This window comes from Dipodomys spectabilis, unplaced genomic scaffold (assembly GCF_019054845.1).
Source record: "Dipodomys spectabilis isolate Male_0828 unplaced genomic scaffold, ASM1905484v1 ptg000266l, whole genome shotgun sequence".
NCBI lineage: Eukaryota > Metazoa > Chordata > Mammalia > Rodentia > Heteromyidae > Dipodomys > Dipodomys spectabilis.
Genome location: NW_024870943.1, coordinates 569,494 through 591,534, shown reverse-complemented (window position 1 = coordinate 591,534; position 22,041 = coordinate 569,494). Strand labels below are relative to the sequence as shown.

The 22,041-nt window shown below is 49.4% G+C and overlaps 1 pseudogene; it reads left to right on the top strand.

Moving 5' to 3' along the window:
* Positions 1 to 22,041, top strand: part of LOC122125514 — an 85,574-nt pseudogene that overhangs the window by 3,745 nt on the left and 59,788 nt on the right.

Genomic DNA, 22,041 nt, shown 5'->3' with positions numbered 1-22,041 from the left:
GGGCCTTTGTGATTCTCTCCTAAGACTACTCTCCTTTGGTCTCACTGTGTGTGAGTCTCTGGAATCCTGTGGCATTTGTCATATCCCAGTGCATTTTAGATCTAACTTCCTTATATCAGAGAACATGCACCATTAATCTCCATTCTTGACTTACCTCACTTCTCATGATTTGTTCTAGTTCCATCCATTTCCTTGCAAATGACATTATTTTATGCTTCCTAATGACTGTGTAAAGTTCCATTGTCCACATTTTGTGGGTCCACTCATCTACTGTGGGGCATCTGGGCTGTTTGCATATCTTGGCTATTGTGAGTACTGTGGCAGTGAACATGGGTGTTCAGGTGTCCTTGTCATGATACTCAGTGTAGATGCCCAGGATTGGGTGGGAGGGAAGGTCTGTGTTCAGTATTTGGAGGAACCTGCAGACTGATGTGCTGGGTGGCTGCATTCGTTCACATTCCCACCAAGTGCACAGTAGGGCTCCTTTTCTCCACATCCCCACCAGCATTTGTTCGAATTCACAATGCTGGCTAATCTAACTGGATTAAGATGGAATCTCAGGGTTGTTGTGATTTGTACTTCCTTCATGCACAGAGATGATGAGCATTTCCTCGTGTGTTTCTTTGCCATTCTTCCCTCTTCGGAGATGTATCTCCTTAGTTCCCCTGCCCATTTAGTGACTCAGCCCACTATATTTTAGTATAAATGTAAAAGCGGCAAACTGTGCATTTCTGGCATAATTTTGGATCCAGTCGCAGAAAGCCCCACTTGGGATAATGTGAACTAAGGTATGTGGCTTCAGCACATGCTGCTGGGGATGAGGCCCGGCTCTGGGGAGAACAGCCTGCCCAGTCTCCAAACCTCTGCACCGCTTCTGCCTGGGTTTTGGCCTCAATAGCTGAGGAGAGAGGCTGCCAGACCCTCTTTCACTCCACACACCCCGCCTCTTCCTGGTTCCAGGTTTACAGCTCCAGAAAGCAGTGGGGCCTGAGATCACCAAGACAGACCTGGTGCCTGCCTTCCAGAACCTGATGAAGGACTGCAAGGCCGAGTTGAGGGCTGCGGCCTCCCACAAGGTGAAAGGTGGGTGCCCATGGCCCATGCTTAAGGAGGGGGACTCAGGGTAGAGGTGCAGCCAGCTCCATCTCATCCCCCACCCTGGCCTGCAGAGTTCTGCGAGAACCTCTCCGCAGATTGTCGGGAGATCGTGATCATGACCCAGATCTTGCCATGCATCAAGGTAACAGGTTTGCTGGAGGGATTCAGCTGGGCAGGAAAGAGGGCACAGAATAGGCTGTGGAAATGCCCCAGGCACCTGGGTCACAGGCTGCAGCCAAGGAGATGGAGGCATATACCCTGCAGCCCACATTCATGCCCCCTATCAATCATGTGCAGAGAAGGCTGAAGCAGGTCACCTGGGGCCTCCCTCCCTTCTCCCTCCCAGGAACTGGTGTCATATGCCAACCAGCAAGTGAAGTCCCCCTTGGCCTTCATCATCATGGGCCTCTCTCCCATCCTCGTCAAAGACAACACCATCGAGCACCTCCTGCCCCTCTTCCTGGCCCAGCTGAAGGACAAGGTGAATCTCCTCTCCCCCAGTCTCCCAACCAGGTGATCAAACGCCATCCTGGAGTCCATTGGATATCCCCATGGCCAGCCCGGGGCTGGGGCAATGGCCCTGGGGAGATGGCAACTCTGTAAGGTGTTACTGTGGGGTGGCACACCCCTCCACACATTCTGGGCCGCCTTGGGCCAGGCATCACTGGAGCCCCATCCTCTACAGTGCCCGGAGGTGCAGCTGAACATCATCTCCAACCTGGACTGTGTGAAGGAGGTGATAGGCATCCAGCATCCAGTCGCTGCTGCCCACCATCGTGGAGCTAGCCGAGGATGCCAAGTGGTGGGTGCAGCTGGCCATCATCGAGTACATGCCCCTGCTGGCTGGGCAGCTGGTGTGTGATCCAGGGCATGCCAGGTACGGTGGGGAGGGGAGAGGAGGGTGGCTGGCCTCCCTCACCCTTGGAGCCCTCACCACCTCTCTCCTCTGGCAGGGAGTGGAATTCTTTGATGAGAAACTCAACTTGTTATGCATGGCATGCTGGTGGACCATGGTGAGTCCTGCCAGAAGAAGCTGGCAGCCAGTGGGCGGGGCCACGCCACTGTTCTGTCTGTGCCCTGCCCCCTGATGTTTGAACCCTGGGAAAGGTTGGCTTTGAGCCATGACCCACTCTAAAACTCCCCTATGGCCTTACTTTCCCCCGTGCAGTCTATGCCATTCATGAGGCAGCCACCAGCAACCTCAAGAAGCTGGTGGAGAGGTTCAGGAAGGAGTCAGCACATGCCACCATCATCCCCAAGGTGCTGGATATGTCTGGAGACCCCAACTACCTGCACCGCATGACCACCATCTTCTGCATAAACATGAGTGCGGCCCACGTGCCAACTGTACCCAGGAGCCGGCTTACCAGGGGAGGGGCATGCACAACCCTGCCGTGACACCAAGCTTGGGAGTGGAGAGGCCCGAGGCCAAGGCCAGTGGTACACATCTGGAGCTGGGCGGACTCCTGGCATCTGACACCCTTGGCCTGGGCGTGGGTGAGCTGGTGTGAGATACACCATTGGCTGCATGTTCAGAGTTGAGCTTATTGTAAATCATAGTCTCGGGGAGGTGGTGTCAGTTGTGTGCAACCTTTGGATGCCAGAGAGGTTTTGCTCAGCCTCACCACCCGGGCCCAGGTGCCAGTCACTGACTGTACTGATTGTGTACACGTGCTTGCCAGGTTCTGCCGGAGGTGTGCGGGCAGGATATCACTACCAAGTACATGCTGCCCACTGTCATGCGCATGGGAGTGGACCCCGTTGCCAAGGTCCCCTTCAATGTGGCCTAGTCCCTGCAGAAGATCAGGCCCATCCTCCACAACAGGTGAGCTGGGACTCGCTGTTCTTATGCTCCTCTCCAGCTACACTGTTTCTTCCTTTGTGGTGATACTGAGGGTTGACCTCGCTAGGCAAGCATTCTGCCACTTGAGCCATGCCCCAGCGCTTTTTGCCTTGGTTATATTTCACAGAGTGAATGTGTGGCCCAGGCTGCCTGGTCTGTGCATGCTGCTCACACCACTAGGATAACGGGTGCCACCACGCCCAGCTATTGCTAGAGCTTCCTCAGTGGCTGGGATTCCAGATGTGCACCACTGTGTTCAGCTGCCACTGCTCCCTGCTGCTTCCTCTCAGTGTCAGCTTCACTGTAGACTGAGGAGTCGGCAGTGGCGGTGGCAAACATTATGGGGAGGGGTGTGAAGGGAAGGGAAGTGAGGGGTGGCTCAGCATTGGTAGCCATCTGGAGATGCAAGGGAGTGGCCAGGCCTGAACTGAGTTCCCAGCTGTGGGCCCCATCTGCCTCATGCTTCAGCCCTTTCCCCTCTGCTTCCAGCACACTGCAGAACGAGGACAAGCCGGTCCTAGAGAAGCTGACCCACGACCAGGATGTGGACGTCAAGTACGGTGCCCAGGAGGCCTTGGCTGGTGCAGGTTGGGGGTGGGGGGCGGTGGCAGGTGGGAGGGTTGGTGGTGCCCAGGCAGGCAACGGGAGGGACAGAGGGTGGCAGTGCCCAGGCAGGGGCTAGGGGGCCAGACATGCTGGTGGATGGGGAGAGGGTGGTGGGGCCTGGGCAGGGGCGCAAGAGGGCCAGGCTGGACTTCTGTGCCATCCCATTCCTGTTCCTTCAGTTTTGTCTCTTGCCTGATGCTGGAAGAAGAGGCACTGCTTGGGCCTCCAGTGCCTAGCCTTCAGCCCACCCTCGGCTCAGCCCTCCCTGAATTCCTCCTTCATGTAGCCAGTGAGTTGCTGACAGCCCTCCCTGTGCATGGCCTGATCCCGGACCTGGACCCACTCACGTTCCCTGAGCAGCCTGGGGAGACATCGCCCGGCCCCCCCCAAAGGCTGAGGGACACACGGTGGGATGGACAGCAGCCAGGAGGAAGGCGCCACTCCTGCCCTGTAGAGAGAGACGTGAGCATCCGGGTCACTGCCTCTTGCTGCTGAGATGGGAACCCCATCCCCACCTGCCTCCCACCTCCCTCCGCTTACCTCCCCCCACCCCCACCCCGGTGGTTTATTTGTGTCAACTGTACTGTTTATATTTTATTCCTTTTTTCCCTCTTTTCAAAAAGAAATAAAGGTGTAGAAACAGTCGGCCTTCAGGTCTTAGTGGGTGTTGGGGGGAGTGTCCTGCGGCCTTGGTCTCTGCCCTTTTCTATGAGGAGACTTAGTCCTAAACACTCACACTGAGTGTCCTGACCCCTTGGCATGCTGCCTGCCGTGGCAGAGCTGGCCAAGGACCCAGGCTGCCTGTGGAGGCCCTACTGTTCCCATCCTCCTATTATTCACATCCTCCTACTGCTCAAGTCCTCTTACTGTTCACTGAGCCACACCCCTGCCCTGGGAAAATCATCCATTTTTTTGATGAGCACATAGCATTGTCTCAAAGCCAATTGATATACAACATAAAACTGACAGTATTTTCCAGATCTGTATACACCTGTCTGAACTGTAAAGCAGTGTCCTGGCTCTACCCTGTGCCTGTCAGCCAGGAGGGAGAGCTGGCCCGGCCCAGTTATAAACCAACACTGCATAGAGATGACACACTTCACCAACCAAGACTGAAAACTGCAAGTTCCGAGTGGAAAACTGTCTCAAGCAAATGGGAACAGACCTGAAATGGAGCCCCAGTTGCTTGTCCCACGAGAGCAGGGGAGACATCAAACCCAAGTTAGGTTGATGAGATAAAGACCGTTAACTTCTGCTGACAAACAGCGAGCCAGCACACAGATGCCTACTGCTGCCCCGGTTTCATGAACTAGTACTACTGGATGCCCTGAACCTGTAAGTCCAGACCAAGTTAGAATGTTGGCTTAAGACACCCTCTCATCAAGAGATAGGCTGTCGAGCCCAAAGTCAGCCATAAGACTTAAGGATCAAATGAAGGAACAAGTTTACAAATTCAAGAATCAAAACCATACCACAACTTTGCAGAACCTCTTGGATGAAGCAAAAGCTTCTCTGAGGGAATTTACCGCTGTGCGGGCCTGCCAGGAAAAAAGTCAGGTGTCTCAAATGCAATCAATGATGAAGCACAGTCTAAAAACAAACCCAGAACAGTGGATACAAAGAGAATCATAAAAATCAGGATAGAGCCAGCCAGGAACTGATGACTGCTCACCACTAATCAGAGCTACATAAGAAGCTCAGATCTGAGGACTGTGGTTCAAAGGCATCAGAAAAGTCAATGAGGCTCATTTTCAATAAACTATCCCCAGAATGTACAAAGCAGAGCTGTGGCTCAAGTGGTAGCGCACTAGCCTGGAGCGAAAGATTAGCAACAGTGCCCAGGCCCTGAGTTCAAGCCCTAGGACAGGCACACACATAAACACACACACACACACACACACACACACACACACACACACACACACACACACACACAAATCAGGGTAAAAATGAAAGAAATGGAGATTAAAAGAACAATGAGTTCCTTGCTCGTGTTCGGAGCCAGGATTCTAAGAAGCCTTCCCTCATTCTTGCGGTCCACAGCCGCCTCTCCCTCCTTTCTTCTCTGCTTTTACCTCCAAGATCTCTCAGCAGCAATTAACCACAGGCAACCTTGTGACAGTTCTTGTGTCGCTGTCTGGTCTTGTTATTTCAAAGTTCATGTGTCATTTTCCTAATAGAATTGTGTCGAGGACAGGAGTTACATTTCATACTCTGTTCTCTCTCTCTCTCTCTCTCTCTTTTTCTCTTTCCCCCCTCTCTCTTTCTCTCAGTGTGTTGCGAGACTAGTGTGCCAGGATTCCATGTCTCATCTGATTTAATGACCATATTAATCCCCTGATGGAGGCTCTGCTGATGAACCAATTCTACAGAAGAGAGACTAGAAGTTTGCAGAGTCTGCCAGATAGATGCTAGCTTGTGTGTGTGTGTGTGTGTGTGTGTGTGTGTGTGTGTGTGTGTGTGTGTGTGTGTGTGTGTGTGTGTGTGTGCTAGTCCTAAGACTTGATTTCAGAGCCTGGATACTAACCTCAGTTTTTCTGCTCAAAGCTAGCACTCTATCACTTGAGTCACAGTTCCAACTTCCAGCTTTTTGGTTGTTAATTAGAGATAAGAGTCTCATGGACTTTCCTGCCTAGGCTGGCTTCAAACCTTGATCCTGAGATCTCAGCTTCCCAAGTAGGTAGGATTACAGGTGTGAGCCACCAGCACCTGGCTGCTAGACTCAGGATGGAGGCTGTCAGACTACCTGGCTGTGTGGAGTCTTACATAAGCTGATTCATGTCTTGGAGCCTCAATCATCCTCATTAAAATGGGATAATAGCATGGCCTGTTTCACAGTGTGTTAGTATACATATAGAGCTCTTAGAGTGAAGTATGCAACAAGCTCTGGGTTTATGTGAGCCAGTATTCTCATCACTGTGATATGACAAGACTAGCAGGCCTTGTTCAACCTAGATAATAGAATGGATAGATGCAAGTTATAGCATTTCCAGATGTTTACTAAGATCCAGATTGACCAACCAGGAGTAAGGAAGACTGCCTTCCTTGCAGAGTTCTGTTGTCCTCATTCCTGTCCCTGAGCCCCTAGGAGCAAGCATTCTGCTTCAGCCACCATTTGTTTAATCACAATAGGTATGTGTGTTTCTTTATGGGTCTAAGTGGCAGGCATTACCATTTCTGGGGCTTGGCCTTTTTTGAGCAAGTCCAAGAATCTATAAAGGGCAAGACTGGGTTGTGTGTGTGTGTGTGTGTGTGTGAGTGTGTGTGTGTGTGTGTGTGTGTGTGTGTGTGCGCACGCACATGTACACACACACACAGTACTGGGGCTTGAACTCAGGGTCTTACACTTTTGCTAGCTTTTTCTCTCAAAGCTGGCACTCTATCACTTGAGGCATACCTCCATTTCTGGCTTTTTGCTGGTTAGTTAGAGATAAGAGTCTTAAGGCTTTGTCTGCCCAGACTGGCTTCAAACCTTGATCCTTAGATCTCAGCCTCCTAAGTAGCTAGGATTCCAGGCCAAAGTCCCTAGAACCCAGCAAGATCAAGTGTTTAACTGGCGATGGATGCATTGATGAAGTGCACTTTAGCAGCCTCCTCTGTGCCAGGCTCCAGGCTAGGGAGGCAGTTAAGATGAGAAAATCAGAATCTTTGTTCTGGAAGCTTCCTTGCCTGAAGGGTGTGGAAGGGACAGAGCAGTGGGTAAGAGATAGGAGTGGGTAAGATGGCTAGTCACCTTCTACCTGTCCATCATGGTTCCCCAAGAGGAAAGGGGTTCCCAAGGGATGAGAAGAATTATTTGGAAAGTTGTAACTGATCTGGAGTGCTAGACAGGGACAGTGAGCTATTTGCCCAGCCACTGAATATGTGTGGAAGAGATGGCACAGGTTCTGCTGTGTGTGTGTGTGTGTGTGTGTGTGTGTGTGTGTGTGTGTGTGTGTGTGTGTGTGTTTGAGAGAGATAGAGACAGAGACAGAGAGAGAGTGCAGAGTGCATGTGCACACATGCACATATGCTCACTCAGTCTTCTGTCTTGCTGGCAGTGGGGTGGGGGATGGAGGGAGAGCCCTCTGGAAAGACCTGCCTCTGCTTCTGGTCTTGCTTGGCTGCTTTGGGTGCTGGTGAGAAGGCAAATGCTGTTTGCATTTCTGTCATTTAAAACAATGTGGTGTTGTGACACTCTGGAATCTGCAGATAAATGTTTAATAAAACAATTCAATTTGATATGATGTCGGAACTTAATTAGATCCACAATGCACAGAGGGCTCAGCCAGCCCTTCAATTAAGAGCTACTTAAGGGTCCTGCGTGTGGGGAATCAGCAGGGCCGCCCAGGGGCTGTGGGGGTTGGAAGGCCTGCCTGCTGAAGATTCTGGCTCAAAGGCACTGCTTTTTTTTCTGACAGTCTGAATGGAGGGTCCTGGCGGATTCTGTGCCTGCAAAATCTGTACTTGCTAGCAGTGGAGCTACAGCTTGTTACTGGAGAATGATGCAAAGGAATCTGACTGACTTGAGGCTTAAGACCATGACCCTGGACCAGGCAAAGACTCTTCAGAGACCAGCCTTGGACAGGGAAACTGTCTTCAAGTACACTTGGCCCTTAGTCCAGGGCCACTGAAGGCTAAGGCTGCTAGAAACTGGTAAACAACCAGACCTGTGACCCCAGACAGGACAGACACTGCAGCCAAATGCAGGCTGATAAAATGCCTCTTGTCCAAGTAGCTTTCAGCTCCCCTTCTCCCCACTGCCCTGGAATCGCTGAGATGTTTCCAGCAGCCAGGGCTGGAGCTTGCATCCCGGAGGTGTTACCCAGATTTGGTTTTAGCACCATGGCCAGAGCCCATTTGTGTGTTGAGGCCTCAACAGTTGTGAAATTGTTGACTCTCACCCTAACTCCAACTTGTAAAATGACATCAGTCTGAGGAGAGAAGGAGAACACAGCTCGAGCATGAGATTGGGATGTCTGAACCTCACCTCAACATGGATTTGATGTCTGTCTCCCCCACACATCCTCCTCCTTATTGGCTTTCTGAACAAACTATTACTTTATCCAGCCTGTGCCTCAAGCTGCAAGCCTGGGCATCGTCCTTGATGCCTACCTCTATCTCTATTCTCACCTGCTCTCAAATACTCCCCTCACTTTTTTCTTTGCTTTTGCAACCCTGGGGACTGAACCCAGGGCCTTGTGCACACTGGGCAAGCACTCTAGTGTCACACACCCTCTAGCCATTTCATTTTTGTCTTTTGTTTCTGAGACAGGATCTCCTAACTTTGCCAATCTTCCTGCCTCTGCCTCCTGAGTAACTGGCATTATAGGTATGAACTGCCACACTTGGCTGCTTTCCAATTCTCTAACCTGTTCTGAATCACACATGCTTTAATCCAGACCATTATCAAGTTTCTCTGTATTAAAAGAGCACCCTCCAAGCGCTAGCCAGCTTCCCTCTTGCCCTCAGCTGCTGCTCCCTGGATGCCTTCCTGCCCCTACAGGATGGGACAAATCATTTGTTTGATGCTTTGTTCTTCAGAAGCTACAAGCTGCTGTAAGCCCCAGGGTCTATTATTTTCTCTCCTATCTCTGGGCTTTTCCACATGCCTCCTGCCTGTCCATCCCTTCCTCTTTATTCCATGTCTCCTCTCGGCCAATCCCCTGGGTCCTCCAACTGGTACCTTAACTTTCCATTACACAGGGCACCTCTAGAGAGGTTCCCTCAAATACTGCTTGTCCCTCATCATCCCAAAGACTGGCCCTGCTGTTTCCTCTAGTACCTCCCTACCACTAGTGACACTTCCCATGGTGCACTGCGAGGCCCTGTTGGCCTGGTTCCCATGGTGCACTGCGAGGCCCTGTTGGCCTGGTTCCCATGTGCACTGCGAGGCCCTGTTGGCCTGGTTCCCATGGTGCACTGCGAGGCCCTGTTGGCCTGGTTCCCATGTGCACTGCGAGGCCCTGTTGGCCTGGTTCCCATGGTGCACTGCGAGGCCCTGTTGGCCTGGTTCCCGTGGTGCACTGCGAGGCCCTGTTGGCCTGGTTCCCGTGGTGCACTGCGAGGCCCTGTTGGCCTGGTTCCCGTGGTGTACTGCGAGGCCCTGTTGGCCTGGTTCCCATGGTGCACTGCAAGGCCTTCTTGGCCTGGTTCCCATGGTGCGAGGTCCTGTTGGCCTGGTTCCCATGGTACACTGCAAGACCCTGTTGTCCTGGTTCCTATGGTGCACTGCGAGGCTCTCTTGGCCTGGTTCCCATGGTGCACTGTGAGGCCCGGTTGCCCTGGTTCCCTGACCTGTTCCTCATGAGAATGTGAGCCCCTTGAGGAGCTGCTGTGTTAAGGGAGACCTTAAGTAGAAGGCTGTCTGCTGATCTTCTGTTTCCAGCTTCACCCTCATTAGCACATCTACAGAGTGTGGGCTAGGTGGGGGCCACAAGTGCTGGGCATGTGGTGTTATTGTCCGTTCTGTTGGGCAGAGGGTAGCCAGTGAAATGCTTGAGGTGGAAGGGCCCACACCTGTTGAGGAAAAGGAGACACAGTCTTTTCTGTGTTTATAACCGTCTACTCGTCCACTGGGACTCCTGGCCTGGGCCAGCTGCACAGGGAAGAAGGTGCTTTGAAGTCTGGAGGCAGAGCTTGTTTCTCTTCTCCCAGCATCTCTTGTCCTTGTCTCTCCTCTTGAGTCATGGACAAGAGCCTCTGTATCAGGTATAGTAACTCAGTTTACTTCATGTCTCCCTCTCTGGAGGATATGCATGGCTTAGAATCAAGGACTTTGTGTATTTCATTCACAATGTATCTCCATCACTGATTTAGGTTCCTGTCTTACACTAAGGTGCTCAGTAAATATCTGGGAAATGAATGCATTGGATGAGTATGAGTGCACAGGCCAACTGTAGCAAATAAGGCTATATCTGATTGATCAGGAAAGATCATATATGTATAGGGTTTGCAGCGACTGGCTGGACTCTTACACAGAGAAGACCTGTGAGCAAACTGCATGAATTGCTGCCCAGTGTAATGTCTTGTGTATCTTGTTGGTACCACGATGATAGAGCCCTGTCTATTTTAGTCTGCAATGATTGACAGGCCCAGCCGCCACTGCACCCTGCCCAGCACTGTACCCCTCCCCACTCCACTCTGTTCCAACCACACTGGCTTTCTACTTCCTTCAATATGCCAAATAGGGCTGTGTCCATGTGGTTGGACCCCCACTTGAACTAGTTAATCCAATAAAAGACAATATTTAAAATAAAAAGAATCACCTGACTGTCAATCTCTGCTCCCTTAGCTTAGTTTATTTTCTTTTTTAAATAGAAATTAGTCAGGTGTCGATGGCTCATACCTGTCTTCCTAGCTATTCAGGAGGCTGACATCTGAGGATTGCAGTTCAAAGCCAGCACAAGCTGGAAAATCCATGAGACCTTATTGTTAACCACCAAAAAGCTAGAAGTGGAGTTGTAGCTCAAGAGGTAGAGCACTAGCCTTGAGCAAAACAATTCCGGGAGAGCACCCAGGCTCTGGGTTCATGTCCCAGGATTGGCACTCACCAAAGAATAGAAATTGTCTTCAAGTTGTTGTACAAAAAGGTTTCAATCCAACATATCAGTTTATGAGAACAATGCATCTTGATCAGGCTCACCCCTTGCAACCCTCTCCCTCATCTCTCTCAACCCCACCTATCACGTCCCATTACCTGGTTCTGTTTTCAGATATACACACTGAATATTATGACATTATTTGCCCATCCTTTCTCCTTCCATTCATCTGCCTCCCACAATTCACCTTGCTCCCTCCTGAAAACAATATTCCCAGCTTCCTGGCGCTCATTTAGTTAAACCATGACTTGGTTGTGGAAAGGATTACACCATTGCAAACCTTTCCTGTGCAAACATACTTTTAGATGATGTATCTATATCTATTTCTCTCTCTCTCTCTCTCTCTCTCTATATATATATATGTATCTCAATAAATGTTATCATATATGTTTGTAATTTAGATTTACTTTCCTCATCTGAGGGAAAACATGTGCTTTGAATTGTAGAATCTCAAGTCTGTTCATGAGAGTGTAAGATCCTGGAGATTAGAAAGTAATTTTCTAGTTGAGATCCAGATATAGTCTTATGGTTTCTCCTTTCTTGTTTAGATCCTTAATTCATCCAGAACTGATTGTTCTTTCTATACAGTGTGAGGTAGGGATTGAGATACATTTTGTTCCCTATGTGGAAATTCAATTGGCCCAATACCAGTTTGCCTTGTAGTTTGGCCCAGAAATTTTTCCCTGCTTTGACTACCAGGCCTTTCTCTGGATACAAGTTGTTCCTGTACTTTAAGGCACAACAAAGCCACTCTTTCAACAGGGCACTGGTGGTTTACACCTGTAATCCTAGCTACTCAGAAAGCTGAGATCTGAGGATCATGGTTCAAAGCCAGCCTTGGCAGGAAAGTCCGTGAGACTCTGATCTCCAGTTAACCACCTGAAAACCAGAAGTGGCACTATGGCTCAAGTGGTAGCTTGCCTTGAACTGAAGAGCTCAGGGACAGTGCCCAGGCCCAGAGTTCAAGACCCATGGCTGACAAAAATAAATAAATAAGTAAATAAATAAAAATAAAGTCCCTCCTTCATGAGGCATTTCCTGATTATTTCTTCCATCATGGTTTACTATTTTCTAGTTTATGTCAGGTAGTTTTACTGGCTTTTGGGGTTTTCCAGGCACCTGGGAGACTGGTGAATGAGTTGGAGATCACCTCTGCTCTCCAGAAGGGGATAGGCTGGTCAGGGTCACAGTAGTGTACAGTGTACGTGACTGGTCTGAGGAAGGGGAAGTCTATGACTCCTGGGGATATATAACAAGGATATAACCCAGTTCATGCCAGCAAAGTCTGCCCAGAGGAATCCACATGCAGCTGGACTCCCCAGGAGTGGTGAGGGACACTGATCAGCAGAGGACCTGAGCTGGGGACGTTAGCATTTCTCCATCTTCTAAATGCTCAGAACACTGGGACTCTTTGTGTTTTCATGGCTTATCTACCTATGTGGCGGGACGGTCCTGTGAGGCTAGGAACAGATGCTAGTCTTCATAACTACTACTACAGAGCTAGAGGCAGGGAAAGTGAGCTATGCATATTAGTTGATGATAGGTGATGGCGAGGAGAATTGGTGATGTAATATCTTTTCCAATCATGCTGGAAATGCTACACCTGGCCATTGGCTCAGGGGGAGAGAAGGCATGCTGGCTTCTGGAAACAGGCCTGGTGTCATTTCATCGATGTCAAATTTCAGCTATTTCACATTGAGCCAGTTACCCAAGCTTTCTGAGGCTCCGTTTCCTCATCTGAAATGAATATACAGTCATATCTACCTCGTGGGCTTATTATGAAGATAGGAGGAAGACATGACATAAAAGTCTCCATCTCTGGCAAACTTGTAGGTGTTCATTAAAACCCTGGTTTGCTTTTCCCATCAAGACACTCCAAAGCTAAAGGCTTTGGAGTCAGACAGTCCAAAGGCCAAAGTCAAACATGATTAGCTCTACCCTTCATCTCTCAGCCTGTTGGCTCACCTGCGGAGAGGGGTGATGGTTCCTGCTTTTGAGGATTCACTGAGATAATTTGTGTTGAGCATCTGCCATATTCTAGGAGCTGGTAACTGTTAGCCATCCATCTAAACCTGAGAAGCTCAGAACATTTCAGCTGCTTGCTGAGAGTGTAAACAAGGGCCACGTGATGTCTACCTGGCCATAGTAGCTGATCGATAAACATGCGCTGAACTGCTCTGATTTTGTATGGCTACGCTCCATCCTAGGTGGGGGTGAGGGTGAGCAGGGGGAGAGAGGAATGGCAGTGCATTGTGAGTTGGGCGCTGGTGACATCTGGTTGCTTTTGAATGGGTTCCAGGAATCCTAGGCCCAGGACACTGTCCCCTGAGCTTGGTAGGACCAACATCCCCTTCTTTCCTCCAATAAGGAGCTTCTGCCATATGGCCCTATCTTCAGCTGGGCTGGAACTGGGTGAAGCCCAGAAGAAAGCAGCCAAGTGTGTCTGCGGGGGCCCTGGGAGGCAGCTGTTCCTCTGTCACCACCCTGCTGCACAGGCTGCCAGATCCTCTTGCTAATCTCTCACAAGTGGCTGGCTCTGTGCTTCCTGGGGAGACAGGTGGCAGCTGAAGGTACCAAGTGCCTTGCCTCACCCATTACCTTCCTGCTGGCCACCCATCTTCCTGGGCAAGCCAGAAAGATCCAAATGGACATGACCAAGTGTGAGTTCATTGATTCCAGACCTGGCTTTCCACCCTGCCTGTCCTCTACCTGGGGCAGGAAGGAGGGGACGGCAGTGGGGTGCAGACAGTGGGGTAACAACACTGCGGTGATCAGATTTCTAGCAATGTCTACTGTACAGTTGGCCCTTCCCATTTAAAAATCGTTATGAGAAACCAGACACCAGTGGCTCATGCCTGTAATCCTAGCTACTTAGAAGGCTGAGATCTGAGGATCGCCCAGGCAGGAAAGTCTGTGAGACTCTTATCTCCAACAAACCACCAGAAAACCACAAATGGCACAGTGGCTCAAGTGGTAGAGCGCTAGCCTTGAGCTGAAGAGCTGAGGGACAGTGTTCAGGCCCAGAGTTCAAGCCCCATGACTGACAAAAAATAAAAATATTCATGAGCAGGACACTGGTGGCTCACTCCTGTAATCCTAGCTAGTCAGGAAGCTGAGATTTGAGGACCATAGTTTGAAGCAAACCCAGGCAGAAAAGTCCCCATGAGACTCCTATCTCCAATTAACTATTCAAAATCTGGAAGTGGAACTGTCGCTCAAAGTGGTAGAACGCTAGCCTTGAGCAAAAGAGCTCAGCAACAGTACTCTGGCCCTGAGTTCTAGCCCCACAACTGACAAAAAAAATCTTTGTGAGGCCAGCATTCTTATTTTCATTTGGATGAGGACACTGAATGCTAGAAAAGCATCAGTGTCTATGCGGCAGAGGTGGGCTTTCCCTGGGAGCCATCAGGCCCCTGTTCCACACTCCTTCAGCTGCATTAGTTCTTTCTACCTAGCAGTGCAGGCATGTCACAAGAAACAAATCCTCCTGCCACTGCAGAATGACAGGTTTTTAAGAAGAAATACTGGTATTTACAATGAAGAAAAAAAAAAAGCCAACAACATATCACCAGGTGCAAATTTCTTATGCGTACGCTTATAGCTCTCACACAAGTGTACAATAACAGCAAAATTGCTCTGGAGATTCAGAGTTACAGCACTACCAGAATGCAAATAAACAGCGTCAATTGAGCCCATTGGTTAGGTCCGTTTGCCAAAAGCTTTAAAAAAATTTTTTTTTTCTGGATTCCTTTATTTCAGCCAGTATGTGGCAAGCACAAACTCTGTTCTTGACTAAGATGTCTAAAGACCCTCACATGTTTCTCTGTAATCCTAGCTACTCAGGAGGCTGAAGATCTGAGGATCGTGGTTTGAAGCCAGTATAGGCAGAAAAGTTGGTGAGAATCTTTATTTCTGATTAATCATCCAAAAGAAGAAGTGGAGCTATGGCTCAAGCTTTAGCCTTGAGTGAAAAAAGCCAAATGAGAGTATGAGGCCCTGAGTTCAAGCCCTAGTATACGCGCACGTGCACACACACACACACACACACACACACACACACACACACACACACTTCATATGTAAAGATCACTGCAAAATGATTTGCCCTCCACTGACTCATCCACCATTCACATTCCCTCATGTTCTTTTCTCATTGGCTGATGAAGAGCAGGCAGGTCCCCTCTTCCTGAAACAAGGATCCTGATTTTGTGACTTACAACCAGCATCTCAGTTCATCAAACAACTTCCAAAGTCTAAGTGCTGCCATCTGATTCTGGCTTTCCATTGACACGGATTGGAAGACAGAATTTGGCCTTGCTGAGACAGACAATTCCCATCTGAAAACTAATTGCCATTTGCAAGTTGAAGGTGCATGCCTATCTGCGTGGCAGCCTGGATGAGTTTATCCATCTGTGGAAAGTTAAATGCTGTCTCTTGGGGTGGCTGGCTCATGTCTACACAAAGTCAAACTCGAGAGCAGAGATGGTACAGACAGAGCTGGGTTGGATGGTGCCTCTGCAGGGCCTTCTAAGCTAGTTATGCTTAAGTGGATTTAAAGAGATTATCATCAACTGGAAAATGCATGTGTGTGTGTGTGTGTGCACAAGGCACCTGGACCACCAGGACTAGGGAGGCCTCACAGACTGGGGAATCCTAGCCTGTGCCTTAGCTCAGATGAAAACAAAACAGGCTAGCCCAGACAAGTAATTGGATCCTCACCTTTCAGTACCAATCTCCCCAATCTACTGGCAGAGGAAGGAAGCCCCAGAACCTTTCTTTTACTGGCATGAGAACTTAAAGCCGGCTGTCCTCTGGGATGCAACTGAATGACTCATGTAAGTGACTGCGAAGCCTGCGCTCCGGAGCGAAGATTACTGCAGGGCAAGGACGGGGAACACGGTGGTCTCCACAGAAAGAGGATGCCAGGGCTTTTTTCCTTTTCCTTCCAAAGCACGGTCACCACATAGAAAAAAAAATCACTTCTGATCCCGCTGTCAGTTCACTCGTTCGATGACACAGCAGAGTGCTGAAGAGCACAGACTCAAGAGGAAAGCTCCTCGGATGAATCTCAGCAATTGCACTCACTGGCTGTGTGGCCAGGGGCAAGTTATCCAACCTCTCTGTGCCTGTGTTGGCTTACCTGTCAAATGGCACAGATGTTAATTGTGTGAGCAGGCTGTGGGAGCTGGTAGGAGAGATGCATATTAGTACTCAGAGCTGGGCTGCATTTGCCTCATTCACCAGCTCCCCTCTGGTGTTTGACCCGAGGACGGCAGAAGCTCAGGTGGGAAGGTCCACTCATTAGTCCAGCCTGGTCCTCTGGGTAAACCTCCACTAGGAAACCTTCCCTGTGTCTGAAGGGTGCCGGGGATGGCCTGCACCCAGGCCGTCTGCTGGTCCTAGATTTTGTCTCTAGGAAGCGTACATCTCAGGAGAATGCAGATGATTGGGATGTGAACTAGACATGGTCGCTAGGGACTGAGGCCAGGCCGGAGACCCACAGAGCAGAGAGAACAAAACGACACTGAGAAAACAGAGTGATGAGTTCCACTCCATCTCTCAGGACTCAGTATGGTTTTTGTTAACACATGGAAAGACTAGATCAAGTGTCTGAGCGCACACACACACACACACACACACACACACTCTCAAAGCCTTCCTTTCTGCTCTGTGCACAGGCAGGCCAAGGCCCACCCCTCTCCCCATCCTGCCCATTCAGGATGACATCTGTCTTCTGGGACCGTGTCTTATTCCTCCAGCATCAGAGTCACAGAGTGACAGAGGTGACAACCAAACATGTTTGCTAACTATTTCTTGAGTAGAGCTGAATTCAAAAGACTTTCTGATCTCCAGCCTCTTGAGGCAAACCGGCACTGTTCAAGCCTGGCTTGCTTCGTATGCCCCATCAGGCATGCGCAATGGTCCTTGTATTTGCTCGAGCTGTAGTCTAACAACAGTTAGACAGCAGGTGACATTTCCTGAGTGCTCACTGTCTGCTGTTCACTCTGCACTCTGGTGATCTTATTCAACTTTCCATGTACTCTTGCTCTTCAGAGGAGGAGGCTGGAGCCCAGAGAGGTTAAGTGACCTGCCCGAGGTTGCTCAGTCAGGCAGGCAGTGATGGGTCAGGATTCAGAGCTGGCTGTTGTCGCAACGGACATTTCCTGACGCCTACTGTGTGCTGGGCACACACTAGGTGTGAGTGCTCATTGAAGTTTTCAGCGGGAGGTGGGGTGGGAGTTTGTTGAAAACCAGGTGGCTGGGCTATACCCCCAAAGTTCCTGATTCAGTGGGTTTGGGGTGAAGCTAGAGAAGTCTCACTGGTGTCTAAGTGCAGGCGGTCTGGAGCCAGGGCTTGGAGACCTTCTAATATGGACACACACCATTGATGGGAGGGACCGGGATCCAGGTTGGCCTGGAACTCTGGGGCTGTGCTGGGCCTGACGGTGGTCACTCAGCCTCAGTCCCCTTCTCTGGGAAGCGGGCTAGCAGCAATATCTGTCTGTGGTAGCCTTCACTGTGAGAACAGACTAGGCTGGAACACAGTGCTGACTGGAGCCTGTCTTCAATCACCTCATTCACTGCTAACTCACGCTGACCTGGTCTGGAAGTGTGAGGTTCAAGCACGGAAAGGTCTGGGATTTGCTCAGGAATGAATGCTGATGAGATGGATGATGGTAAAAATGATTAGTATTGTTTAGTGCAGCATTTGTAGGCCAGACATGGCACAAAATGTTCTATTGACAGACATCCCTGACTCCTCTCTAATCCTTTCCTGCTGGATGGGGAGACAGAGGCTCTATCCCATGAAGTCCAGAGAATGCCCTGTATGGCCTGGGGCAAGTCACTTGACCTCTTTCTCTGGGTCTTCAAGATGGGCTTGGTCTCCAAGTCCTGCAAGGGTCTCTCTGCTCCACCCCACCCCACACAATAAAGACAGCTAGTCTTTAGAGTTATGTGCGAAACATCTCACCCTTGACCTTCAGGTCACAAGGCACCAGGCTCCTGGAATTCATACCTTGGAATTCCAGGAATATCTAGAGTAATTCCCAAACCAAGTTAGCACCAAATGAAGTGGGAAGTCCGTGTGGGAGGTGGAGAAGATGCTGGAGGTGGAGTCATGAGCCAGGAGGGACAGCTCATCCCTCCTCTCCCCAGCCCTGGTGGGAGCCACGACGCTTCCTTTTGCCTAGCCCTGATTGTGTGCCAGCCATCGCCATGACTCTGAACTGCCTGAGCTCTGAGGATGAGGAAAGCCAGGGACCTCAGGCTGCCCTGATCACCGTCACCCAGTGGGAGAAGCCAAACCAGGGCCTGCTAGAGAACCCCACCGTTAACCACCTCTGCCACACCTCTTCCCCTCCTGCAGCCCAGTGATGTCTTTGGTCTAAAGAATACCTTCATAGGATCTGAGAGGCCAGGCACTAGGAGCTCACGCCTGTAATCCTGGTTACTCAGGAGGCTGGGATCTGAGGATTGTGGTTCAAAGCCAGCCCAGGCAAGAAAATCTGTGAGATTTTTTACCTCCAATTAACCACCAGAAAACCAGAAATGGAGCTGTAGCTCAAAGTGGTAGAGCACTAGCCTTGAACAAAAGAGCTCAGGGACAGCACCCAGGCCTTAAGTTCAAAAGCTCACCACAGCCCGGAGTCAGATACTCATCTGCAGACCTGGGGTGAACAGCAGCGTCTGAGCAAGTGGCCAGATGTAGTGGGTTTGACACCAAGGTCTAGAATGTGTTAAAAGGGACCCTGTAGTGCCACAGCGCTGTCATTATTCCCAGGCATGGGACAGTAGCATAGTTCAGCAATGAAGCCCAGGTTGAGTCTTAGTTTTGTGCTAATCCTATGGCTTGAATTCATGACCCTGGCACTGTCCCTTAGCTTTTCCACTCAGGCTGTACTCTACGTCTTGAGCCACAGTTCCACTTTTGGCTTTCTGCTGCATTCATTGGAGACAAGTGTCTCAGACTTTCCTATCCTGGCTGGCTTCAAACCTTTATCCTCAGATCTCAGCCTCTTGAATGGCTAGGATTACAGGCATGCACCACTAGCATCCATTTATGCAGGGGAAAGCACACTGGACATGGAGACTGAAAATGCATCCTGCCTTTTCTATGAACTCGCCCTGTGACTTCAGGTTAGTCCTGCCCTCCTCTGGGCCTCCTTTCAGATGAGGTTGGGGGATACACTCTTGGCTCTCTAATGTGGGGATCACGTTCGGTTTGGAGGTTGTGCGTGGATCTGTCTGTTCCCCTTCCTGCCAGGCAGGACCTGGCACCTCCGAATCGCTTGACTTTGTGTCTTTCAAAAACGCGAGGTTCTGAGGGATGAATGAACCAGTCTTCCAAGCCTGCCGTAGGCAGCCGGGTTCTGCACACTGTAACATCTTCCATCCAGATAATCACCAGCAGTAGTTTCCTAATCTGAACCTTAAAAAAGGAACGGTATTACATTTTGTCTGAATTGATAAAAGAGCTCAGCTTGGAAGAAACTGTGTTTATCTTTAACTGCAGTTAAAAAATAATTTTTAGTAAAACCTTCCGACAGTAATTTGACTGTATGGGTTTTTTTTCCCCTACCTCTAGTCATTTTCTTGGGGGGAAAACAATGAGAGCAAGTGAACTTCAACAATAGGCAACAGGAGATGCTGCCTGAAAATTTAAAGACACAGGTGTGAAGAAGACAGCAGTGAGCTCTTAATACCTGCTTAGAAATGTGCCATGATCCCTTTAACTCAGTGGCAGACTTGCGGTGACCTCCTAATTCCAACCCTATTTCTCATGCCGACTTACTTTAGTCACTGAAGGAGTCACTTTGTGCTGGAGTCTCTGGCCAAAGGTGACAGCAGCGACCTAATTCATTCTGGACAAGTGCTCTTGCTCTTCCCTCCTTCTTTCCTCTCTCTTTTCTTTTCCTTCTTTCTCTTGCTTATAATGTGAGCCACACCATCTTTTCCCATTCCTATCCTCCTTGTCCTCTCTCCTATTATTATTATTACTTGGTTTAAACATGGGTTCAGAAAATGGAAGCTGTCGGGGTTTTCACTGGCTGTTTGCGTCTTTCTCAGGGGAGACATTCTTTCTGGAAGATCTTTGTGTCTGGCGCTGGGAAGGAAGATGAGGGCCTCACATAATCAGGTAGCGCTTTCTTAAGAGCTGAGTAATATTTTACTTCTTGTCTATTCAGTGGTTTGCTTTTGAAACTGGATTCCCAGCCCTTTGCCAGGGTTTCTGGCTCTTATATGCAAAGCAGCACTTTATCTAAGCACCTGGCCTGCTGATCAGGAGTTTGTAGCTATAGCAAAAGTGAATGAGCCAGAGAGAGGACTGGCCATTTCAGGGTACACAGGGGTCCTCAACAGATCAGTGGATATAGGGTGACAGCTTGTATTTGGGACATACCCACTCAGTTTAACCATGATATCATCCTGAACACGGGGGGCCTCTGTATCCCCTTTCACAGATGGGGAAACTGAGGTCCAGAGAAGCTAGGTAACTTGGCCAGAGCCACACAGATCGGAAGTGACACAGCTCATGTGACATCAAAGCCTGTTTCCATCTAGGTGTGCCTCCTTTCTGCTGAGCAATGTGTCCTCCTGACACCTGGCTTGAGACCAAATGGACTGAAGCTGAACAGGAAGAGACTGAGAGTCAGAGGAAGTCCCTGAATCCCATCCTACTGGCCGAGGACCTGGGAGGCAGTGGGACTGGTGTAGAGAAATGTGGGAAGTCGATTCAAGGTTTGAGTGTGTGTGTGTGTGTGTGTGTGTGTGTGTGTGTAAGTGTAGGGCAAGGAACCATCAGAGTAACCACAGAATGAAGTGTTGTTTGCTTCCCAAATGAAAATGACCTGATGTTTTATTTCAGATAAACCAGGCATGTTTAGGGTGAGGCATTTAACTGCATGGAAAGGAAAAACAAAGCCAGTAAAAATGTCTAGAGTCCCCGCCCCCTCCCTCCCCCCCCCCCCCCCCCCGGGAAAGGAAAGGTGACCAGATCTAGGATGTGAGTTCATTCTCAGTTCCAGCTCCCTGAAATGTAACCTCTGCTTGCCTGGCCACAGTTGCCATGGAGACAAGCAGAAAGTAGTAAACAGGAGTTGCTTTCTGTGAATTTGGGGCTCACTTGTCACTTTGAGGTAGCTGGGTTGACATCTGATAACTTTTCTGGGGTTTATTGTATCTAAGTTGGGTCTCGGGGTTACCAAAATATGATTAGTGTTTCAAAGTCATCTTTTTCCCTTCCAGACTAAGGACCTGGAAAACTTTGATGTAAAGTGAAGGAAAAGAATCAAAGTTATGTATCCAGTATCAGTGAAGTCTTTTCTTTTGGAGCTTGAACAAGGCCTTGCCCTCTACTTAGCTTTTTCCACTCAAGGCTGGCATTCTACAATTTGATCCATACCTCCACTTCCAGCTTATTCCTGGTAAATTAGAGCTAAACTCTCACAGATTCATCTGACTGGGCTGGCTTTGAACCAAGATCCTCAGATTTCAGCCCTCTGAGTAGCTAGTATTACAAGTGTGAAGCTACCAGCTCACATCTGAAGATGTGAATCTATAGCCACGGTAAAAGCACAAAGGACTTAATGTATTTCTACTAAAATGTTATCAGTACTTATGTCTCAGTGAGAATGTCATGAGCTATTTTAACTGTCTTCTTTATACGTTTCTATATTTACTACAGTTTTTATAATGAGCAGGTTTCGCTTATACAATCAGAGATAAAAGAATCCGTGCTATTTATAAGAAAGGATAGGTATTTGAGGACGAGATGTTTTTGAAAGGTACACAGTGACTGGTATGCACAGGAGCCAAAGAAAGATGAGCAGTAAGCAATTTCCTGTTGACCTTAATCAACACTCTAGCTTGAATGGATGTTAGAAAGGAGGTGTTGGTGACAGGAAGGGAGAT